This window comes from Stomoxys calcitrans, chromosome 2 (genome assembly GCF_963082655.1).
Source record: "Stomoxys calcitrans chromosome 2, idStoCalc2.1, whole genome shotgun sequence".
In the NCBI taxonomy this organism is placed as follows: Eukaryota; Metazoa; Arthropoda; class Insecta; order Diptera; family Muscidae; genus Stomoxys; species Stomoxys calcitrans.
In genome coordinates, this window is record NC_081553.1 from 118,098,029 (window position 1) to 118,124,778 (window position 26,750).

At 37.7% G+C, this 26,750-nt stretch overlaps 1 protein-coding gene across 1 annotated transcript in view; it reads right to left on the reverse strand.

Moving 5' to 3' along the window:
* The window catches only part of LOC106081754 (homeotic protein Sex combs reduced), a 141,253-nt gene extending 114,825 nt beyond the window's left edge, over positions 1-26,428 (reverse strand). The window contains exon 1 of the mRNA XM_013243939.2: positions 25,010-26,428. The gene's annotated coding sequence lies outside the window, so the exon portion shown is untranslated. The remainder of the gene's footprint in view (positions 1-25,009) is intronic.
* Positions 26,429-26,750: the final 322 nt, after the last annotated feature.

Consider the following 26,750-nt stretch of genomic DNA (forward strand, 5'->3'; position numbering starts at 1 on the left):
ATTAAGACGATTGGCATAAATATCTTTTCAGGCAGCCATTAAATCCCTGGAGAACGTATTTATGAACACAAAAACCGCCCCCACTGTTGCAACGAGATGAACAGTTCAAAATTCTCCTGTTCTGGGTGCCGGGCCACAGAGATATCCCAGGGAATTGTAAAGCGGACAAACTTGCGAGACAAGGAACTAGCCTACACATTCCAGGGATACTGGAATCATTGTGTCCGTCATGATCGGAAACATGCTGGCAGACTGAAGGTTGCTTTTTTCAAAAGCTGTGAAGACATCGAAGAATAAGAGACTACAGAACACTTTCTGTGTGTGTGTCCCGCATTAGCAGGACAGGAGTTCCAGTTCCAGTTTAGGTTTTCATTTACTTAAAACCTGTCTGATCTAGCGGATGTGAAGATTCGGAAGTTGTAGGGCTTTTTAAAGCGGTCTGGATAGTTCAACGGTAGGAGCTAGAAGGTATCATCGTTCTTCTGTTTCTGTGGTATCACAATGGACGAAAACGTCTAAGTGAGTCTGATGGCAGACTGCCACTTAAACCAAACCTAACCTAATCATTGACTAAATCAGTCCATATCCTATTATAGCCGCAGAAAAAATCGATCTCCTGATTTGACTTCTTGAGTCCTAGACGACGCAATTCTTATCCAATTTGGCTGAAATTTTATATGGTCTAAATCGGTTCATAACCTGACATAGCTGCCATTTAAACCGTTCTCCCAATTTGACTTTCTGAGTGTGATTTCAGACTGCCACTTAAACCTAACCTAACCTAACATCCCAATTTTTAGAGACTGTAGCGTGATTACAACTGACGGGTAGACGAAGGACAAAAAAGGCATTCATCTCCTTCTTACATTCCTGTTTACAGTTAGTAAAGATATTCACACTCGATGTCCTCATGTGAACACCATACCACCTCACGCATTCAGTGATAGAATTATGCAGAATCGTTTTATGCTTAGGCAGTCGGAAACAGATCCTAGTCTCTGGTTCCAAATTTAGACCCCCAGGACCACTTTGTCATCGAGCTTTGATCCATCCGTGTAACATGAACGTCTAGATAGCAATACTAGAGTTCCGACAAGCCAAGACTGTGCCGCTGGCAGTATATGATCGGAAACCTCTTCCATTCCTTCCAGGTTTCCTAACGTCGCCTCGACTATAGCGCAATGGTGTGACCTGCTCCTATCCTCTTTCCATTCTCCCATCACCTTAAGTCCCATAGCCGTAATGGCAGCCTCTCACTTAATCTGTATGTCCCAATGACCCGTAGCAATAAGAAGTATCTGCGCAGAATTTAATGCACTATCGTGATTTCCACAGGCGCCCGCACAGACATGGCTAGTTCGAATATCAACACGAATATGTATACCTTATGGGGTCAAAAATCGATATTTCCACGTGTCATGACTACATTAGTATTTAAATTTGCCTTGCATTACAAATTTCATATTTATTCAAGGTAAAGTAATTTCTCCATTCCTGTCATAAAAAGGCATCCTACTTTCTTTTCCCTCTTGAAAAAAAAAAATACCATTTCATAATGGCTTGCGGCTATGTGATTTGTTTTTGTTAAATTATGATCGGCCATAATTTCTCCATTATGGTTTTTCATAAGTGCTGTATGAGTATGTTGTAGGTACAATGGTCTTGTCATAATTTTTGAGCCCTAAAAGATCATCCCTATCACCTCTGTACGGTACAAGCAACCACATCATCATAATCACCCATAGTCAACAACTACACCATAATCTCTCTCACTCTCCCTCTTTCTCTCTTGCTCTTCCATTATGGTGGTGAATAGTCATAAATCATAATTTTTCCAATATGTTCGAGCCTTGTCAACATGGGCGTAAACCATTCCTCTTTTTTTTAGTACAGCAAAAATTATGAAATTCATTTGTTGTTGTGTGTATGACGCTGGATTGTTGTTGGTGTAGAAATGGAATCGCATACAAAACACAATTATGAAAACATTTAAAACTACAACAACAATTGTATACGAAACGTAACTGTCAGACAAAAAATATGGAACGCCATAATCCAGAGACACTGCAGCAAACAGCATGGAGAAAGAAAAAGGTATTTGCGCACGCGCAAATGTATTACTTCCACGCGTATATTACATTGCGTTAAGTCAGGTCTACACACGTATGCAAGATTGACATGGAGAGTCTGTTTTTATTTATTTTTTTTTTCATGGCTATGGTGTATCTGTATGAGTGCTTTAGGACACATAAACCCCATTAAAATGCCATAAAAATGTTGTAATCACCTCATAAAAAGTACCAGTCATAAATTGTCATTTGCGTACGTGCGTTTTGGGTTTATTATTGTTGTCGTTGTTTCCTCACATGTCATCATCGTCATATATTTTTGTATAAAAATGTGTGGTTGTATGCTTGCTTCATTATTTTTCTTTCTTTTGTGTGATGGTATTTCAAAAAAATAGTTCTCATAATTTGCTTGTTCAGTTTTTATTTCCCTGTCGATATTTAGGTTGGGGATATTTTTTTAAACAGTGAAAAACAACATTGGACCTTTTATGGATTATTAAACGAAACGGCTTGGTTCACAGTGTTGTTAAAGACAACACTTGTTAAACAAGTAAAAAGGCGTTAAGTTCGGCCGGGCCCAACTTTGGATACCCACCACCTCGGTGGGTATACTTTACGACATGGATCTCGAAAAGCCGAACATAAGTCACTGCGTCAAATTTTAGTGAAATCGCCTTTTATGGGACCAAGATTTTAAATCGAGATATATACATGGCAGCTAAATCCAAATCTGGACCGATTTGGGCCACGTTGCAGAAAAATGTCGAAGAGCCTAACCCAAGGCACTGTCCCAAATTTCGGCGAAATCGGACAATAAATGCGACCAAAACCTTAAATCGAGAGATCGGTCTATATGGCAGCTATATTCAAATCAGGACCGAATTTTAGAAGGACCAAATTTTAGAAGGACGTTGAAGAGCCTAACTAAGCTCACTGTCTCAAATTTCAGCGACATCGGACAATAAATGCGCCTTTTATGACCCCAAAACCTAAAACCGAGATGTCGGTCAATATGTCAGCCATATCCAAATCTAAGCTGATCTATGCCATATTGCAGAAGTATATCAAGAGGCTGAACCAAACTCACTGTTCCGATTTTCGGCGACATCGGACAACAAATGCGTCTTTTACGGGCCCAAAACCTTAAATCATGAAATCGGTCTATATGGCAGCTATATCCAAATCTGAACCGATCAGGGCCAAATTGAAGAAGAACGTCAAAGGGCATAACACAACTCACTCTCCCAAATTTCAGCAAAATCTGATAATAAATGTGGGTTTTATGGGCTTAACACCCTAAATCGAATAATCGGTCTATATGACAGCTATATCCAAATCTGGACGGATCTAGGCCAAATTGACGAATGACGTCGTAGGGCCTAACTCAACTCACTGTCCCAAATTTCATCAAAATCGGATAAAAAATTTGTCGTTTATGGGCCTAAGACCCTAAATCGGAGGATCGGTCTATATGGCAGCTATAACCAATTCTAGACCGATCTGGGCCATATTAGCGAGGGATGTCGAAGGGTCTAACACTACTGTCCAAATTGTCCCAAATTTCAGCAAAATCGGAAAATACATGTGACTTTTATGGGCCTAAGAACCTAAATCGGCGGATCGGTCTATATCAAGATATAGTCCGTTATCGCCCATCTTCGAACTTAACCTGCTAATGGACAAAAAGAGAATCCGTGCGAAGTTTTAGCTCAATATCTCTATTTTTAAAGACTGTAGCGTGATTTCAACAGACAGACGGACGGACATGGCTAGGTCATTTTAGATTTTTACGCTGATCAATAATATATATACTTTATAGGGTCGGAAATGGATATTTCGATGTGGCAAACGGAATGACAAAATAAATATACCCCCATCCTTCGGTGGTGGGTATAAAAACACTCTCTCTGTAGTTGGTTTCTGCCTAGTCGTACAATTGATCAATACATCTCTATAAAACAAACCGATGTTTCCTTTTCTCAAAAGTTGACAACACTGCTTACTCATCGCCAGCGATGGTGGCCTTGGTATCTTCTTTTCTATGACAATTATGACGGTTTCTGCCTAGTCGTACAATTCATCAATACATCTCTATAAAACAAACCGATGTTTCCTTTTCTCAAAAGTTGACAACACTGCTTACTCATCGCCAGCGATGGTGGCCTTGGTATCTTCTTTTCTATGACAATTATGACGGTTGGTTGTTATTGTTTGCAGCATTGTTCCCCTTTAGTCCTTTGTCCTTTTTTTATGCGAGAATGACATACATAAACATTTATAGATATGATTGTTGGTCGCTCGGTCGGTCGGCCGTTTTGTATGCTTGCCCATATTTCATGGTTTGCTCTCTTTATCTAGCACTTCAAGTGGGCTTGTTACTTGTTATGTAATAATTATGAAAATGATAATTACTAGTTATTGTTTTGTTGTTGTTTCCTTATTGTTGTTGTTTTATGGTTTTGTTTTTGCGGTTAGTCTCCTTTTCTTTGGCTCTCTTAGTCGAGGTCAAAGTAAACTACTCATGCTGTTTAACAGCAGAAGTAGCGGCAGCAGTCACAGACAGTAAAGTAATTGAGAGTGTGCTGTTGAGGTGGGCTTGGGGGTGAGAGCAAAGATATTTAGTTTTTTTGTTTCATACATTGATGATTTATGACATAATCTTTATGGGCCTAATAGTATGGTGTTTTGGTCGGTTAGTTTGTTTGTTTATTTATTTATTGTAGTTGTTGTCTTGTTATGTTGTATGGAATGCTGTTTTCTTAGAAATAACTTCTTTTGTGAGTTAAATATCAATGAAAGTTGAATAAGGCGAATTGTTGTTGTTGTAGCATTGCGTCGTTAAGGTTACGTTGCTGCACAGTGTTGTATTTGTTGATTGCCGTTAGTGCTACTGTTGAGGTTTTACGCCTTGTACTCATACTGCGCCCAGATGGGTGAGAAGTGATTTATGATGTGGTGGGTGATATTCTGTTTTTCTTTTTGTGTTCAGAAGTTTTGGAATGTTTTAAAAGGGAAGAAGAAGCAGGAGGTGGGGAAGGGGGAGGTGGAATGCAACAGTTGATTTCAAATATTGAGAAAGTAGAGAAAAAGACAAATTGTGGATTGAGAATTACTTTGCAATTACTATTGTAAAATTACTGCAATTGAAGCTTAATGATTGGATTATGTATATTAACAGACTGAAATGGGTAAGAGGAGGCCAGCGTAGAGCAGAGGTTAGCATACCCGCCTATGCCCCAATTTGCATATGCTATAAAAAGAAGGTCCCTTATCATTAAGCTTCAACTTGAATTGGTGAGCACTCATAAATATGTGAGAAGTTTGTCCCCACTCATTAATGGAATGTTCATGGGAAATTTGTAAAATTTGCATAGGTAAGAAGCATGTTATACGTTTAGAGAGTTGTGTAAAAGCAAGCATGTTCACAAAAATTGCCAAAAAATAATCGTTATTTGATCAAAAAAGAACCGTTATTTTCAATTTTCGTGAGTTACGTAAGTTCGATTTTCAATTTAGTCATTCTGTTTGTAACAACTCGGAATATGCGTCTAGAACCCCATAAAGTATATATGTATATTCTTGATCTTCATGTTATTTTAAGTCGAATTAGCCATGTCCGTCCGTCCGCTAACTTTCGAACGAGTAAAGCTAGCCGCTTGAAATTTTGTACAAATCCTTCTTATTAGTGTAGGTCGGTTGGTATTGTAAATGGGCCATATCGGTTCATATAGCTGCCATATAAACCGATCTTGAATCTTGACTTCTTGAGCTACTAGAGGCCCCATTATACGATTTGGCTGAAATTTTGCATGAGATGTTTCTTTATGATTTCCAATAACCGCTCAAGTATGATTCAAATCGGTCTATGACCTGATATAGCTTTCATATAAACCGATCTGCGGTCTTGATTTATTGAGCCTCTAGAGGGCGCAATTCTTATCAAATTTGGCTAAAATTTAGCATTAGGTGTTTTGTTATAACTTTCAACAACTCTACTAAGTATGGTTCAAATCGGTCCATAACTTGATATAGCTGCCATATGACCCAATCTTTATACTTGACTTCTTGAGCCTACAGAAGGCGCAATTCTTACCCGACTGTTGGGATAAAAATTTTTTTCCTTACCTTATGTCGCATTAAAATAACCCAGAACGACTTTAATATCATGGACGGGACATCGGTCATATACTCTTTCCGGGCTATAGCAGAAAATATCCTAACGCAAATAAGGCTGATAATGACGAATTTGTCCGTCCGTCTGTTGAAATCACGCAACAGTCTTTAAAAATTGAGGTACTGAGCTGAAGTTTGGCCCAGATACATATTTTGCTGCACACATGTTAAGCTCTTGAACGGGCCATATTTAGATATAACTCCCATATATTTGCGGGTTAATGGTCTTAAACCCATAAAAGCTTTATTTATTATACGATTTCATTGAAACTTGAAACAGTGAGTTGTGTTAAGACTCCCGACATCCGACCCAAATATGGTTCAGATTGGACTATACGTAGATATAGCTGCCATAGGGAACGATCTGAACTAAGGGTCTGAAACCCATAAAAGCTTTATTTATTACCCGATTTCGCTGAAATTTGAAACAGTGAGTTGCATTAAGACTCCCGTCATCCAACTCAAACATGGTTCAGATCGGGCTATATTAAGATATAGCTGCCATAAAGACCTATCTGGCGGTTAAGCGCCTGAAGCCCATAAAAGCTGCAAGTATTACCCTATTCCCCTGAAATTTGAAACGGTGAGTTATTTTAAGCCCCCCGACATCCGATCCAAATATGTATTTCGGATCGGACTACATTTAGATATAGCAGCCATATAGACCAATCTGCTGGTTAAGGGTCTGAAACCCACAAAAGCTCTATTTCCCGTTTTCGGAGGCCACCGTAGCGTAGAGGTTAGCATGTCCGCCTTAAACGCTGAACGCCTGGGTTCGAATCCTTACGAGACCATCACAAAAAATTTTCAGCGGTGGTTTTCCCCTCCTAGTGCTGGCAACATTTGTGAGGTACTATGCCATGCAAAACTTTTCTCCAAAGAGGTGACGCACTACGGCACGCCATTCGGACTCGGCTGTAAAAAGGAGGCCCCTTATCATTGAGCTTAAACTTTAATCGGACTGCACTCATTGGTATGTGAAAAGTTTGCCTCTGTTTCTTAGTGGAATATTCATGGGCAAAATTAGCATTACCCGATTTCGTTGAAATTTAAAATGTGACTTGTATAAGAGTTCTCGGGACCTGAATCAAATATGATCCAGATATATATGATAGGGGCTGGCAATTCAGATATAATTATGGATAAGGTAGTGGAGTTATAATAAAATTGGATGATTAATATATCCATGGGGATGGGTATCCAAAGTTCGGCACGACCGAATTAACACATTTTTACTTGTTATCGTTCTACTGGTGAACTCGTGACACATTTAAGCTCACTATCTTTAAAGGATGTTAAAGGTAGCTACCCAGTTGACTCCGAGGGTAGGTTTGTGTCCACATTTGATAAGAAGGAAGACCAAGATGATCCTTGGTTTTGCCAAGTTAAACTCTGTCGGAAGCGGTGGCGTGGTTTCCAACACCCTCAAGTATTTTACTTTAATAAATACTTTTAAATAATAAAAGGGGTCACATGACCAGTAGCCCGTTTTTAACTAAACAAACAAATATCAGGCAAACTTAAAGCTTAAAACAATTGCATATAAATTCATTACAATGCCTCGACAACATGCTATCAGAAATTACCAACTTTAAGTGGATTAATAATAACAAAAAAATTCGTTAAGAAAATTATCATTTCATAATCAAACAAAAGCATTTAAATACATATAAATTATACATAAGTCGAGGAACGCCTCTCATTCCTACATAACACAAAGGCTAGCATTTGAGGAAAACTCCCCGTTTTCAAATGAAATAAAAGAATACACACACAAAAATTGCGTGTGGCTTATCAAAAATAAAAAATTTTCACTTCATTAAAATGAATGCGAATACGAAAAGGGTCGGTCTGATGGTCAGCATGTTTAAGACCTTGCAGGACGGTAGAAAATTCAATAATGAAATAATTAAGCGCCATACAAATAAAAAAAAGAAGACAGAAAAACAACACACAAAGCATCTGCACAAAGGCCAAAAATTCACAACTGTTTCAAAGCCCAAGAAATATAGGAGAAATATTAACACCACAACGCAACAAACGTTAGACAGCGGTGGCAGTCCAAAATACCTCAAAAGAAGAAAGAAGAAACAATAAAAGTCAAAACATAAAACTAGAATAACTTGATTCTAATTAAAATGAAATCTAAACATGAAAACGAACAAAAATGTCTGTTGTGGTCACTGACTAGTGGGCCGTGCCAAAGCAAACGGTCAATCGAAATCCTGAACAGCTAAATTTTGCTTGCCTGAAGTCGCTGGCCCCAAAATTCAATTCAATATGGCCAAAATGCTGCTCGTGTATACCAGAATCTAGTAAAGTGATGGCGTGTTAAACACTTCACATTACAATGTCTGCCAAGATGACGTTTTATATAAATTTGTTTGGTATGCCAAACGAAATTAACAACAGCCCCACACTGTTATGGGGGAAGCCCCCCATTGGGCTGCTTAGCCTTCAGAAATATTTGAAATGTATTAAAAACGCAATTTAGGCTTTTGTTTTACTATACAAGAATGGCCACAAAGAGAAACAGCGAAAAGAAACACCCGAAGGCACCAGCACATAAGGCAAGTCGATGTCTAGTGGAAAAATGCCATATAAATTACCAAATGAAAATTTCCCTTAGAATGCCCCATAAATTGGTCTTAATCCATGGCGCGGCAAGAGCTCATGGTTTCTTACTTTCCTCATTTGTAGGTAGCCAATTTATTTGGTTTTGTTTCTTATTGTTTGTTTGCTTTGCCTTCCGAGCGGACTAGCATGGAAACTATTTTAGACACTCTAACTAAATTTGAATGAAATGACTGCAAAGAATTTTTAAACAAAGGTGGTCTTATTTTCTAGCCAACACATGTGTAGGTCAATTGTTTTTAAAGCCGGCATTAAATAACCCAAAACATTACCTAAACATAATGCCAGACCAGGAACTCTCTCCCTCTTTCACTCTGTAATTCTTAGACTAAAAACTAAGACCAGGACAGGGGATTTTAATTTGCCAAAACGAAAGGGATTAAAAAACAAGAAAACAAAAACAAAAGCACTTGATATGGGTTTGACTCCTTTATCGACATAGGCTATGCTAGCTGACGCCTAGGTCTGGTCGTTTCTCTGTCTGTCCTTCCGTCTATCGTTGCAAATGCCGCAATCGAAAGTGAATGTGATCATTTTCACTTTCACTATTGAGATCCTTTGCAATATCTACCACATGTGTTTGTCTTCACATCCTTAAGGATTTAGCCTCTGTGTGAGCTAGTGAGAGAGTTTTCGATTGTCAAAACTATTGCATAATGTAGGTACAACAAATGCTCAGAAGTCCTTAGCAACAGCGGCAAATGCGATCTTTCTATGTTCTTTCTTCAATGGTGAAGAGGGTCGGGTCAAACAGTCAAGTCCTTCGAAAAATTTAATTCCTGTGGTGTTAATTGTGTTGATAAAAAGGGCAGAGCAGTATGTTCTCATTGTTTTGGGAAAAAATAAACCTCCTATGTGACATGTGAGAGTAACTGGGGAATATTTGAGCATGTGAGGGCATATGGTAATGGTGGCTTATATTGAGGTAAATTTAAAAATTCTTTTAATGAAATAAAAGGATTTCTGCACCCCTTACCGCATAGCAGAAGAATATAGAAATATTGTCATACGGTTTGCAACATATATGAAAACAAAACTGCATTATTTTAAGTCTAAGACATAGCTAGGGTCATGCGACTGTCCATTTTGGCATACATTAGTATTTTTTATAGGAAGGATAAGTATGATGATGAGCTTTAATTATACAGGGTAGATAATAGTAAACGTGCATGTATTTTGTTTGAAAATATTTTATAATTGATTCAAATAAAAGGTAAAAAGTTAAAAAGGTTAAGTTCGTCCGGGCCAAACTTTATATTCCCACCACATTGGGTATATATATATATTCACCACCTTCCTACATAATACGGTGAAAATGCATCATTTATGCACCCATAGCAGCTATATCCAAATACAATTCACTTTTTAAGACGGCATAAGAGAATATTAGTTTATATGGGACCTATATTTAAATATTTCCACCCTATTCGGAAAGGATATGTAAGAGTCTAATATAACTCATTGTACCAAATTTCAGCAACTTCTGTTAAAAATTTACCTTTTATAGGCCAAAATTTGCAAAATTTTGCCCATGAACATTCCACTAAGGAATAGGGGCAAACTTCACATATCAATGAGTGCAGTCCGATTCAAGTTTTAAGCTCAATGATAACGGGCCTACTTCTTATAGCCGAGTCCGAACGACGTACCGCAGTGCGACACCATTTGGAAGAGAAATTTTAACATGGCAGGTTACCTCACAAATGTTGCCAGCATTAGGAGGGGAAAACCACCGCTGAAAATTTTTTCTGATGGTCTCTTAAGGATTCGAACCCAGGCGTTCAGCGTCATAGGCGGACATGCTAACCTCCGTAGCGCCAAAGAACTTAAATCGGGAAATCGGTATATGTATATACACAAATATATGTAGATCTGAATCAAATATCGCACGGATGTTGAAAAGCCTCATATAGCTCACTTTGCCAAATTTCAGCGTAATTGGACAATACGTGCGCCTTTCGTGGGTTCAAGATCTTAGTACGGGAGATCGGTCTATATGGCAGCTATGTCAAAACATCGACCGATCTGAATGAAATTTAACACGAGTGTCAAAGAGCCTACACAGCTTAATCGTTGAAGTTTTTCAAACTGATTTGTGTTAGCCCCCTCGAAATTCGTACTGAGTATGGTCAAGATTGGCAATTTCGCTGAAATTTCTGCAATAATCGCAAATTTCAGCGAAATTGGGTAATATTCGCTGCATTTATTGGCACAAGAACTTTAACCGGTAGATCGGTATATATGGCAACTTTATCCAAATATAAGCCGATATTGACCATACTCTGTATGAATTTCGAGGTGGCTAACACAACTCATTTTGAAAAACTTCAACGAAACAGGTTAATAAATCCACCTTAAATCAGGATATCGGTATATATAGCAGCTATGCCCAAATCTAAACCGATCGGAGCCATATTAATGAGTGCTGTCCTATTCAAGTTTAAGCTCAATGATAAGGGCCCTCCTTTTTATAGACGAGTCCGAAAGACGTGCCGCAGTGCGACACCACTTTGGAGAGAAGTTTTACATGGAATTTTATTTTTTCTGATGGTCTCACCAGGATTCGAACCCACGCGTTCAGCGTCATAACGGTGGCCTCCAATATATTACATACTGATATTACCACCATTAGAAATCATTCTGAGCCTGCTCTTGGGCGCATAACAGGAAATAGACGCAGGTTATGGACCGATTTCAACCATACTTGGCGTAGATATTGGCTGTCATAGGAGAGTTCAGTATGGAAAACTTTAGCCAAATCGGATAATTGCCCCCTGTAGAAGCTTAAGAAAATAACTCGGAGGAGGTAAATTCAACGCCCAAAAGTATTTATGGAAAAGATGATATAGACTCAAAAGCATCATTTTGATGCTTTCACAGTTGCTGGTTCAGCATTTTAGAGTCTTAGCTGCTTCTAGAAATTTGTTGCCTCTAAAACCCTCATAGAGTGCAATGGTTCAAACAAAGCAAAAAAGCGTGCTAAGTTCGGCCGGGCAGAATCTTGGGAAGCTACCACCATGGATTCTGCTAAAATATGCGAGCTATATCTGGTTATAGACTGATTCGCACCGTACTTGGCATAGTTATTGGAAGTCATAACAGAACACTATATGCAAAAAATTTCAGCCAAATCAGATGAAAATTGCGGCTTCCAGGGCCTCAAGAAGTCAAATCGGGAGATCGGATCATATGGGAGCTATATCATGTTATTGATCGATTTGGACCGTGTGTCAAGTACGGTCCAAACAGAACATTATATGCCAAATCGGCTGAAAATGGAGGCTTCCAGGAGCTCAAGAAATCAAATCGGGCGATGGGTTTATATGGGAGCCATATCAAGTTCTTGACCAATTCGGACTGTACTTGACACAGTTGTTAAAAAATCATAACAGAACACTATGTGCAAAATTTCAACCAAATCAGATGAAAATTGAGGTTTCCAGGAGCTCTAGAAGTCAAATCGGGAGATCGGTTTATATGGGAGCTATACCAAGTTTAATACCGATTTGGACCGTACTCGGCAATGTTGTTGGAAATCATACAAGAATAATACGTGCAAAATTTCGGACAAAAATTGCGGCTTCCAGGGGGATCGGTTTATATGGGCGCTATATCCAAATCTGGACCGATGTGGTCCATTTGCAATCCCCAACGACCTACATTAATTTTAAGTATCTGTGCAAAAGTTCAAGCGGTAGCTCGACCGCTATCGTGATTTCAACGGATGGAAAGACGGACATGGTTAGATCGAATCAGGATGTCGAGACGATCAAGACTACATATATACTCTATGGGGTTCTAGATCACTATTTCGAGGTGTTACAAACGGAATGACTAGATTAGTATACTCCCATCCTATGATGGTAGGTATAATAAGTTAAAGCGTGCTAAGTTCGGCCGGGTCGAATCTTATAAACGCTTCACCATGGATCGTAGTTGTCGAGTTCTTTTCCCGGCATCTCTTCGTAGGCAAAAAAATAGATAAAAGGAAAGATTTGCTCTGCTATTAGAGCGATATCAAGATATGTTCTGGTTCGGACCACAATTAAATTATATGTTGGAGACCTGTGCAAAATGTCAGCCAATACGAATAAGAATTACGACCTTTGGGGGCTCAAGAAGTAAAGTAGAGAGATTGATTTATATGGGAGCTGTATCAGGCTATAGACCGTTTCAGACTATAATAAGCACATATGTTGATGGTCATGAGAGGATCCGTCGTACAAAATTTCAGGCAAATCGGATAATAACTGCGACCTCTAGAGACTCAAGAAGTCAAGTCCCCAGATCGGTTTATAGGACAGCTCTATCAGGTTATGGACCGATTTGAACCTTATTTAGCACGAACAAAATTTCAGGCAAATCCGATAATAATTGCGACCTCTAGTGACTCAAGAAGTAAAGTCCCCAGATCGGTTTATATGACTGCTATATCAGGTTATGGATCGATTTGAACCTTATTTTGCACAGTTGATAAAAGTCATAATAAAATACGTTATGCAAATGTTCAGCCAAATCGGATAGGAATTGCGCCCTCTAGAAGCTCAAAAAGTCAAGTCCCCAGATCGGTTTATATGACAGCTATGTCAGGTTATGGACCGATTTGAACCATACTTGGCACAGTTGTTGGACATCATAACAAAATACTTCGTGCAAAATCGGATAAGAATTGCGCCCTCTAGTGGCTCAAGAAGTTAAGATTCAATATCGGTTATATATGGGGGCTATATCAGGTTATTGATCGATTTGAGCTTAATTTAGCACAGTTATTGGTAGTCATAGCGAAACACGTCTTACAAAATTTCATTTTTATCGGAAAAGAATTGGGCCCTCTAGAGGCTTAAGAAGTCAAGACCCAAGATTGGTTTATATGGCAGCTATATCAGGTTATGAAGAGATTGAAATCATACTTAACAAAGTTGAAGGATATCATTACAAAACACGTCGTGCAAAATTTCAGCCAAATCGGATAAAAATTGCGCCCTCTAGAGGCTTAAAATATCAAGACCCAAGATCGCTTTATAGGGCAGCTATATCAAAACATGGACCAATAAGGCCCATTTACAATCCCAACCGACCTTCACTTATAAGAACTATTTGAGCAAGCGGCTAGCTTTACTCCTTCGAAAGTTAGCGTGCTTTCGACAGACGGACATGGCTAGATCGACATAAAATGTCACGACGATCAAGAATATATATACTTTATGGAGTCCTAGATCACTTTTTCGAGGTGTTACAAACGGAATGACTACATTATTATACCCCCATCCTATGGTAAAGGGTAGAAAAAAAAACATCAAACAAAATTTCAAAATATTTTCTTTCTAACAAAATTTATCATAATTTTTGTCCCGTGCTAATGAAGCTAATTAAAGCAAATTGAAAAAGCTTGTTGTTAAAGTAGAAAAAATTGAGAAGAGAATATTCTGTGTAAAAAAGGGCCATACTTCTGACAATTTTCCTTAAAGACTCCATCAGTTTTTCTGTGGAGGTTTCAGTTGGCGGCTATTTTTGCCCTTTGTATTTGTGTGTTCTTTTACATTTTGCTTTTTTGTTGTTGTTGTATTTCTCCCCAGCCCCTAGCTTGGGGCTTGTGTTGTTCTAGATAGACAACTTGTATGCATTTGACAGTTAAAATAAATGTAGGCCGGCACTTATTGTACATGACTGATTTGTGCCTGTAAAGGAAATTGACTTGGCGAAGAGTAGGTTTTGCGTTTTCCTTTTCCTTTGTCAAGAGTTCGGTTTTTTTTTTTGTTTTTCCATATACATATTGTTGAAATGGTTTTGCTTTTGTTGTAATGGGCTTTGTTTCATCTTCGTGTCTTGCTATTTTTTGTACTATAGTCTTCAAACTTATAAAATATGAATATATTAAAACGCCATCTTAAGGCTTCAGAAAACTGAAATTTCCCTTCCCCTCTAGGCTTGCAATATGCCAAGGTTTGCGTGATATTTGGGTTTCATTTATACCCCCAACAAAATGAAGTCGCTGCAGTAAAAATGCTCCCAGTTTTTTAACATTTGATTTATAAACTTCAAATATTTCGAGCCATGGAATATACATTTGACTCTGAGTAAACGTTTTTTATTGTGTGTGGAAAAGAACGGTAAGGAAAGTAATAAATAAAATAAATGATTTTCTTGCTTGCTTTCATTCGCCAAAAAAAGGAAACAAGAAAATACAAAAACACAACAACTTATATGATAAAATTATGTTTTTTAACAATTTGGTTGAAAGGTTCCCTCATGACACAAGCCATGATATATGGCTTATTAAATAGTCTGGCAATATGTGACTGCTTATTGGTGTAGTTACGGAGGGTGGTAATGTGAGGGGTGTCTAGTTAAATAGCAGAATGACAGTAATTTCCAGGGCGACAGAAAGGCAGTCAAGGCGATATATACAAGTATTAAATCATTTGCATATTGATGTGTTGTAATTTGAATTATCAGAATATAGTTTTGATATTATAGTCATTACTGTCCGATTTAGTCGAAAGTGCTCACTTGAGAAGTAATCATTAAAAAATAATTAATTTAAACTTGTTGACGTAGCCATTTACTTTTTACAATGCAGAACACTAACGTTCGTTCTTATTAATCTAATTAAATTATATATAATACCCTACGCCACCGAGTGAATGTCATACTTTTAATAGATAGCACATATATCCAAATTTAGTCAGACTTTAATTTTGCATACCTATTAAAATATCGCGTAGAACCTTATACGATTTTCTTACGATAGTACGAAAATTGTGCCTTAAAATATAAATAAAATATATATAGGACTATCTAAATCGATTTTGATTCAATTTTGCACACGTATTGGGATGTCAATTAAACCATCTCATGAAAAATTTTGTAGAGATTGGACCAAAATTGTGGCTTCTACAGCCTTAGGCTATATCGGATGAAAAATATATGTGAGACTTATATCTAAATGGATCGATTTTTATAAAACTTTGTGCATATCTGAGGAGGTTGAATTAAACGGCCCATGCGAAATTTTTTAAAGATCGGAACAAAATTGTGACTTCTACAGCCTTAAAGGGCCATGTCGGATAAAAAATATCTATGGGAGCTATATCTAAATCTGAACCGATTGTTATGGAACTTTGCAAACATATGAGGACGTTGAATAAAACGCTCCATGCCAAATTTTGTAAAGATCGGACCAAAATTGTGCCGGCTACAGTCTTAAAATACCTTATCGAATGAAAGATATATATGGGAGCTATATATAAATCTGATCCGATTATTATGAAATTTTGCACACATATTGGGACGTCACAAAAAATCACTTAGTGCCAAATGTTGTAAAGATCAGATCAAAATTTTGCCTTCTACAGCCTTAATATGTCAAATCGGACGAAAGTTATATATGGGAGCTATATCTAAATCTCAACCGATTTAGATGTGCACATATTGGGACGTCACAAAAAGCTATTCGTGAAAAATTTTGTAAGGATCGGACCAAAATTGTGGCTTCTACAGCTTTAAAAGCGCACATCGGATGAAAGATATATTGGGTTGCCCAAAAAGTAATTGCGGATTTTCCATATAGTCGGCGTTGATAAATTTTTTCACATCTTGTGACTCTGTAATTGCATTCTTTCTTCTGTCAGTTATCAGCTATTACTTTTAGCTTGCTTTAGAAAAAAGTTTAAAAAAATTATATTTGATTAAAGTTCATTCTAAGTTTTATTAAAAATCGGACACAAATGCGCCCTGTACCTTGATTACAAGAATACACGGACAGACAGACAGACTGATATGGCTAAATCGAATCAGGAAGTGATTCTAATCCAATCCGTATACTTATTGATGGGTCTAGCTCTTCTACCTCTTAGCGTTGCAAACAAATTCACAAATCTATAATACTCTGTACCACAGTAGTGGTGAAGGGTATAAATTATTCATTGATAATTATTTTATTCTTAGATTTCGTTTTGATCGCTTACGAGACCCAAGTTTTTATTATCTAATTAGTTTTTACTTATTAAAAAGTTAAAACATATTAAGGTTCGGTGTAATTACAACTAAATTAAATTTTCTTTGTGATTTCTTTATGGGAAATTATAGTGTAGGTGTAGCTAACTTCATGTATCAAATTATCTGTTTTACGAACAGGTGGACGGCAGAGAAATTTGTTAATAACAAGTAAAAAAGGCGTTAAGTTCGGCCCGGCCGAACTTTGGATACCCACCACTTCGGGTATATATGTGAACCAACTTTCATCGTAATCTGGTGAAAATGTATATTTTATGCCCCCATCAAAATATGGTTCGATGGACCAAATTCGGCACGGACATTGAGTGGTCTAATAAGTACAAGTAATTGTTCAATTTTGTAGAACAAATATTGGTTTTTGGTAGCTATATCCAAATATAGACCAATCCCAACCATATACGATACGGATGTCGAAAATCCCAACATAAGACACTGTTTCAAATTTCAGCGAAATCGCATTATAAATGCGCCTTTTATTGGCCCTAAACCTTAAAGCGAGAGGTGGATGTATTTGGCAGCTATATTCAAATTTGGATCGATCTGGGCCAAACTGAAGAAAGTTATCGATTATCCTTACACAACTCACTGTCCCAAATTTCGGCGACATCGTACAATAAATGAGCCATTTATGGGCCCAAAACCTCAAATCGAGAGATCGGTCTATATGGCAACTATATCCAAATCTGAACCGATCTGAGCCAAATTGAAGAATGATGTTGAAGGGCCTAACACAACCCACTGTCCCAAATTTTGGCTAAATCGGACAATAACTTAAATCGAGAGATCAGTCTATACGGCAGCTATATCCAAATCTGGACCGATCTGGGCCAAATTAGAAAAGGATATCGAGGGGCCTAACACAACTCACTGTCCCAAATTTCGGTGACATCGGACTATAAATTCACCTTTTATGGGCCCAAAACCTTAAATCGAGAGATCGGTCTATATGGTAGCTACATCCAAATCTGGACCGATCTAAGCCAAATTGAAAAAAAAATGTCCAATAGTCCAACACAACTCACTGTCCCAAATTTCGGCGACATCGGACAATAAATGCGCCTTTTATGGGCCAAACCCCTTAAAACGAGATATCGGTCTATATGACAGCTATAACCAAATCTAAACCGATCTAGGCGAAATTGAAGAAGGATGTCGAGAGGCCTACCACAACTCACTGTCCCAAATATCAGCAATATCGGATAATAAAAGTGGCTTTTATAGGGCCAATACCTTAAATCGGCGGATCGGTCTATATGGGACTTATATCAAGATATAGCCTATCTTCGAACTTAACCTGCTTATGGACAAAAAAAAAAAGAATCTGTGCAAAGTTTCAGCTCAATATGTCTACTTCTAAGGACTGTAGCTTGATTTCAACAGACAGACGACGGACATGACTAGATCGTCTTAGATTTTTACGACGATCAAGAATGTATAGGGTCGGAAATGGATATTTCGATGTGTTGCAAACGGAATGACAAACCACATTCGGTGGTGGGTATAAAAACAGGAAAAAATGAGACGCCAGTAATTTCTGCTAGGTTAAGTTAGGTTAGGTTGAAAAGAGGGTGCAGATATTAATGACACTATAGACATACACCTAAGCCAGTAATCGCTAGTTGTGCGCTCTAAAATTTATAAAGTAACCTCTTAAAAGAAAATTTTAAGTTAGGAATTCCGTGCCACTCACAAAATCCTTAATTGTTTTCAATACCACTCCCCTAAGTTGGTTCATATTTACACATGATATCACTTACCGCACCGATTTTATATAAGTGTGGTCGTAGTCCTATGTGTCCTGTTATGATACCAATAGCTACATTGACCTCCTTCTTGCGTCCTTTCAGTAACAGCCTCGTCTTCTCACGATCTGGATCACCCCCATAGGATTTTCGCTGTCTATCAAGCATTTCGCTGTTTCACAATGTTGCATGCGAATTCGTCGCTCCTTAACTCGAACTGCGTCGACCCGAAAGGCTTCGGGTTAACCAAGTTTATTGACGGCAGTTCACTGGCCTTCACCGCCAAAATCGTCTGCCCTTTTGTTTACTCTGTTATGGCCTGGCACCCAAACGATGCGGATTTTGCCATCCTCAGAAAAAGCGTTAATCTCCTTTTTACACTGAAGACTGTTCGCGACCTTATCATCCTGGTTGTTATTATCCTCATGGCAATTTTACTGTCGGTAAAGATGTTCACATTCGACGTCCTCGCGTTAGCACCACACCACTTCACGCATTTCGTGATCACCCGGATTTCCGCCTGCAGGACCGTATTATGGTCAGGCAGTCTAAAACAGATCTAAGTCCCTGGGTTCTCAATGTAAACCCCCAGGCGCACTCTTTCCTCTAGCTTTGATCCATCCGTGTAACATTATCTTCCAGATGGCAATACTAGGGTTCCGTCAATCCAAGACTGTGCCAATGGCAGCTGTGCCTCGCACGCGACTTCAAGTTTCATCTTAGGTATCCGATCGGAAACCACTTCCCTTCCTTCAAGCTTTCCCATCGTCCTCTCGATTATACCGCGATGGTATGAGCTGCTTCTATCCTCAATCCATTCTCCCATCGCCTTAAATCTCATAGCCGCAGTGGCTGTCTCACACTTAATCTGCATGTCAATGGGTCGGATACCTAGAATAGTCTCCAGTGACCTCGCGGGCGTGGTCCTCATCGCTCCGCCTATGCCAAGACAACATGTTCTCTGAACTTGTTGTATGGTCCTTATGTTGCACATTTTCTCCATAGGAGTCCACCAAACTACTGAGGCGTAAGTAAGTATTGGTCTAATCAGGCTCCTGTAGAGCCCGTGGACTAACCTCGGATTAAGAACCCATTTCTACATAATGCCCAACATCTGTGAGACTTCTCAATACGCTCCTGAATGTGACACTTCCTATTCAGTTTCCTGTCCAAGATCACATATGAGTATTTGACCTTGTCAGATATCGAAATAGTCTTATTGAGGAAACGTGGTTCGTTAAATCGGCATATTTCAGTCTTCTTTGGGTTAACGTTGAGACCTCTGGGTCTAGCCCAGTCATATGCCATATGCAAGAAGCTTTCGGCCCTTCTGCATAGATCGTTCGGATCCTTACCCCTTAGAAGTATTATAACAATGCCTGCGTAGCAGACGGGTTCAAAAAATCGGCATATTTCAGTCCTCCTCAGTCAACATCCGTAATAGGTGCCCCCCTGTGGCGGGAAAAATAATTTGAAAGTGGCGCAGGACTTTCAAATTATTTTTCCGAAATAAATTTATCGAATTTTTGTTTTTTTCGACTGTGAACCTAATTTGAGGCCTTTTTGTTTCGTTGTAAATTTTCCATACTTTTTATGCTTTTTATACCCACTACCTAGGATAGGGCATATATTAATTTAGCCATTCCGTTTGTAACACATCGACATATCCATTTCCGATCTTACAAAGTATATACATTTCGGATCGTCGTTAATCCTAAGGCGACTTAACGATGTCAGTGTGTCCGTCCGTCTGTTGTAATCACTCGGCAGCCTTCAAAAATTAAGATATTGAGCCGAAATTTGGCACAGATACGTCTTTTTGCTGCACGCAATTTAATTTCTTGAACCGGTCAAATCGGAAAATATTGGATATAACTGCCATATATACTGATTTGCCGATTTAGAGTCTGAAGCCCATAAAAGCAGCATTTTTTACCCGATTTCCCTGAAATTTGAAACATTGAGTTGTTTTAAGCCTCCCGATATCCGACATAAATGTGGTTCAAATCGGACTATATTTAGATATAGCTACATATATACCGATCTAGCGATAATGGGTCTGAAGCCCATAAAAGCTGCTTTTTTTATCCGATTCTGCTGAATTTTGAAACAGTGGCTTGTTGTAAGCCTCCCGACATCTGTCTCAATTATGATTCAGATCGGACTATAAAGAAAAAGCATCCGTATATATCCGTATATTAATATATTCATGGTGGTGGGTATCCAAAGTTAGGAACGGCCGAATTCAACACGTTTTTATACCCTCCAACATAGGATGGGGGTATACTAATTTCGTCATTCTGTTTGTAACTCCTCGAAATAATCGTCTAATATCCCATAAAGAATATATATTCTCGATCTCGCCATGTCCGTCCGTCTGTCTGTCAAATGCACGCTAATTTTTGAATGAGTAAAGCTAGCCGCTTGAAATTTTGCACAAATATTTCTTATTTGTGCAGGTCGGTTGGGATTGTAAATGGGCCATATCGATCCATGTTTTGATATAGGTGCCATAAAAGCCGATCTGGGATCTTGATTTATTGAACCCATAGACGGCGCAATTATTATCCGATGTGACTGAAGTTTTGGATTGTACATATACTCAGAAAAATTTGTCAGCTGATAACACTGTTTGCTGACATTGATTTAACAGTTTCTAACTTTTGTGTAAATTCATTCAAAATTTTAGAACTTGGAAACAACAACTGAGGAAATTGTTGTATAATAATAAAAAATGCAAATTTTCGGCGTTAATTTTTTGTTTAAAAGCATAAATACTATATTTTAAGTTGTTATTCGTCTGCTATTATTCAAATTAGGTAAAAAATTAGCAAATTGTAGACAATTGAAAACAAAAATTATGTAGGATGCATGTAAAATTGAAAGTTCAGATGGAATGTAAAATGGTTTGGTTTACATTTAAATTTTGAAAACAGCACAAAAGATTTGCTGTATTAGCAACGAATAAATGCAGTCCCATTTTCACCAGACTTTCTGCTGTTACAGCAAACATTTTGCTGTTATTACTTACAAATTGCTCTGAGTGCAGACGGCAATGTTGCGCAATGTGGTAAGGCGTTTGTAAACATACAAACATCATGAGACGGATGGACCACAGGTTCTATTCTCGTCAGCATACAAAAATCTATTTGGTTCACAAACAACTGTTGTTTATATATCAACATTTGTGATTCATCTGATATCGCCAATTTGCCAACGTGTATGCACAAGTTTTGAAATAGAGAGTTATATTTCACCTACAATACTTCTGCACTACTTAAATCGGAAAAAAATATTAATTTAAATCCGAAAATTCAGATGAGTAGAGTATTTTAGTTTCCATAGCCATATTAATACGAATCGGGCTATATATATATATATGAGCGGTTTATTTAAATCGGAATCATTTAAAAAAAAATCAATCCTTAGACAAAAAAAAAGGGATTTGTGCAAAATTTCGTGACGATTCGACTACAAACACGACCTGTACTTTGAATAAAATATCATATGGATTCATCGACCGACAGACGTACATAGCTAAAGCGAATCAGAAAGTGATTAGAGTCGATTAGTATACTTAAAGATATGTCCATCACCATTGCTTCTATGTGTTGCACACAAATGCACAAAATTATAATACTCTGTACCACAGTGGTGGTGTAAGGTATAATTAAGTTAAACTTAGAGAAATTCGTCTTCGAAAAAACTTAAAGAAATCGATTTTTTGGGTATATAAGATTGCACCCATCAGAACTAAGAGCTTTTATATAAGTTTTATAGTCATCAACTAACAAGCAAGGACGGGCTAAAGTCGGTCGAAGCCAACCTTTGGATAACTTACACCACATTGGATATGCAGGCTAAGTCGTCGAATTTAAAATTAGCTTAAATTTGATATATAGATTTCCGATCAAAATCCGTACATAATGTAGGAGCCGTAGAGTAAAACGTAGCAAAGGCCTTAAAAGTGAAAATCGGGAAATGCATACATAAGGGAGCCATATCTAAAACTGACTAAATTTTTAGGAAATTCAACAAAAGAAATCATCAGAAGAGTTATAAGAGAAACTTTAGTGCCAAATTTTGTGAAGATCGCTTAACAAATTACTTAATTATTGAGTTTTATTCAAAATCTAAAACAATTTCTTTTCAATAGCAATACCGGGAAACATAAAGGAATCGTTTGTGCCAATATTCGTGTGAATCGGTTAACAAATGACCAAATTATTGCAATACTATATCTAAATCTGATCCGATTTCTATGAAATTCACCAATAATGTCGAGACTTATAAGAAATTTTCTCGTGAGAATCGGTTTACAAATGACAATGTAATTGCAATTTTAGTTCAAATTCGACGAACATATATATGGTAGCTCTTTCTAAATCTGATCCGATTTCTAAAAAATTCCCCAATAATGTCGAAACTTATAAGAACAAGTAATGGCGTTCTAAGTTCGCATTTTTCTATATGCGATATCTCTTTTTAGGCAATCAAAGTATAATGAATAAGAACTGTTGTGCAATTGGAGCTATATCAAGTTATAGTCCGATTCGGACCATAAATGAATGCTGAACATTGTAAAAGTCATTGTGTAATATTTCAGTTCATTCGGATAAGAATTGCGCCTTGTAGGGGCTCAAGAAGCAAAATCGGAAGATCGGTTTATATGGGAGCTGTATCAAGCTATTGATCGATTCAGACCATATTAGACATGAATGTTGAAGGTCATGAGAGAAGCCGTTGAACAAAATTTGCTCAATATCGGATGAGAATTGCGCCCTCTAGAGGCTCAAGAAGTCAAGATCCCAGATCGGTTTATATGGCAGCTATACCAAAACATGGACCGACTTAAACCATACATAGCGCAGTTGTTGGAAGTGATACCAAAACACCACGTGAAAAATTTCAGTCAAATCGGACGAGAATGGCGCCCGCTAGAGGCTCAAGAACTAAGATCGGTTTATATGGCAGCTATATCAAATCATGGACCGATTTGGCCCATTTACAACGCCGATTTGGCCCATTTACGACCCACAATAATAAAAAGTATTTGTGCAAAATTTCAAGCGCCTAGCTGTACTCCTTCGAAAGTTAGCGTGCTTTCGACAGACGGATGGACAGACATGGCTAGATCGACTTAAAATGTCATGACGATCGAGAATATATATACTTTATGGGGTCTCAGACGCATATTTCGAGGTGTCACAAACAGAATGACGAAATTAGTATACCCCCATCCTATGGTGGAAGGTATAAAAAAGAGAGGCCACCATAGCGCAGAGGTTACCATGTCCGCCTATAACGCTGAACTCCTGGGTTCGAATCCTAGCGAGACCATCAGAAAACAATTTCAGCGGTGGTTTTCCCCTCCTAATGCTGGCAACTTTTGTGAGGTACTATGCCATGTACAACTTCTCTTCAAAGAGGTGTCGCACTGCGGCACCCCGCTGCGAACTCGGCTATCAAAAGGAGGAAGATCCCTCGTTCAAAATTTCGTGGAAATTGGTTTACAAATGACGATATAAATGCAATTTTAGTTCAAATCGGACGAACATATATATCGGAGCTATATCGAAATCTGAACGGATTTTTCCAATTTCAATCGGCATCGTCTCTAGGCCCGAGAAAATGCTTGTGCCAAATTTGAGGACGATCGGATGAAAATTGCGACCTGTACTTAGAACAGAAATTAACATGGAAAGACGGACAGACAGAGAGACGGATTGATGGAGAGACAGACAGACGGACACAGCTAAATCGAATCAGAAAGTTATTCTGAGTCGATCGGTATACTTATCAATCTCTCTTCCTTCTAGGTGTTACATATAAATTCACTAAGTTCTAAAACACTTTACCACAGTATTGGTGTAGGGTATAAAAATGAAATCAAATATAAGATTAGTACTTTTACATTGGGCATTCTGACGGATTTAATGTACATGCTTCTTGAAGAATAAAATGCATATTGTCATTGTTGCGGCAACCACTGCAATGTAATGCTGAACGCAACTATAGATTACGATTGTTTAAGGAAACAAAACTTAAGTGATGTTCTTTGGCTAGCGCAGTACATTAGTGTGGATGACCATATAGCAAGTGAAATACGTTAAAAATCTTGGCATCTTTTTTGCCTTTAGCGCCTGAAATTTTCTAACATAGAAGACATTTGTTCATTGCTTTATGTTCCAAAAATAATTCCCCATAGAAGATGTCGCTCTGCGGTACACCTTTCAGAAGTAACCCCTTATTGTTGAGCAAAATTAAAATTGATTTTGATTATTATGATCTCTATAGAACGGCATGATTTCCTTTGAAAGTCATTCACGTATTTGAGAAAAACCTTTGTTGTGCTTCTTTCATGGTTTTACTCACCGTTTTTTAAGACTCCTTTCAAACAGCCAATATATCCAATGCTTGAACTTCACTTAAAAGTTGATGTTATTAAAATTTGATTTTTTAATACTTTTGCTGCTTGTTTCTTTTGTTATGCTAAGGGAATGTAATGCTTTTGTTAGTTTTTTAAACTGATTTGCACTGGTTTTATGATTTTTTGTTTTATTAAAATTTTTTGTTATTAAACTCACAAAATTCAGTTGAATAAAAATGTTGTTGTTGTTATTGTTGTTGTTATTACTCTATTGAAAGTCCACAACATTCTCACTCTATCGCTCACACTGAATATCCCCCTAGGCCAGATGACACTACCGATTTGTTTGTTTTTGTTTGTTTGTTGGCCATAAATCAATTTTTCAAATAATAAAAACTATGATGGGGCGACGGCAGGTTGTTTTTGTGTTTTTCGGTTTTATTTTCCTTAGATTTTTCACTTTACACAACTGGCAACTGTTCGTTTAGACGTAGAATTAAGGAAATAAGCAACCAATGTATCGTTGATATTGTAAAATTGCCGCCGTTATTTTGTGTATGAGGGGAAACGTCGAACGAAACCAATGTTAGCTGTTGTGCGATCGAGATATGCACAGGGACAGATGATGTTTGGTTTTGTTGACTTTGTCTTGGGATTTTCCTGGCCTATGACTAACTAACTACTCTGGCTCTAGCTATGATCGTAGAGTTAGAAATGAAAACAAGAAAAAAGAGTTCATTGCTTGTGTGCGTGCATTTAGTTTCTTTTTCTATTCACTAGCGTTAATAGAAATTAAAATCTTGCATACGCTGAGAGTAGTTGCTCTGAGTAAATGATATGGGGTGTCTGTGTCAGTATTGCTGTCTGTGTGTGTGCTTGCACACACACCAGGTTTTAGGGTTCGGAGGGTTTGGCTGTTGCTCTGATTTTGAAAAAGTCATAAATTCTCGCCAATAATAATAATAATAGAACGATGACAGGGTTTACACTTTTGCCATAATTACTTGTTGTCTCAAAGCGATTATGATTTAGTTGTTGTTGTTGTTAGAGTTACGTTTTAATCTCTTTGTTGCACTAAGAGTTGAACTATTGTTATAAAAGTCAATTGAAAACACACACAAAAGATAATGACTTTTGAAAATTGTTTGTTGCTTAACGAGGTCACTTGTCACTTGTTTCGTCGTTGTCGTTAATCCCTTGACTTTAAAGGGGTTTAATTTATATATGCCGGCTTTAACTTTAGTTTATGATCTTCCGGTTGAGGCTTAGAGCACAGGATAACTTGGTTACCTGTACCATACGGGTAGGACGAGAAAATTTGCACTTTAAAATATTTTTATTTTTTTAATTTTTTTGAAATTAGTTTCTATTTTCCTTGTTATTGCTGTTGTTTTTGTTTATTTAATAAATCATTTGTCTAGGTTATAGTTCCTCGTGTGCCCATAAATCAGCCTACTCAACATCATTATGATCATCACCGTCGTCGTCGTCGTAGCTGTGGTCGTTGTTGTCGTTATCAACAGCATGCCCTCAAAGATTTCATGGTAGATTTATGATCACTCATCAGCGAAAAAATTCATTTTAATCGCCATCAATAACCACTAAAACACTTTGCGCTAACCATTAACATGATTATAATGTCTAGATCCAAGTCATAGATTAACCGCCGTTGACTTATTATGTGCTTGCGCTCTCTTTTGGTTTGCTATTGTTGTTGTTTGGATGTTTTGCTCAAAATAATTTATC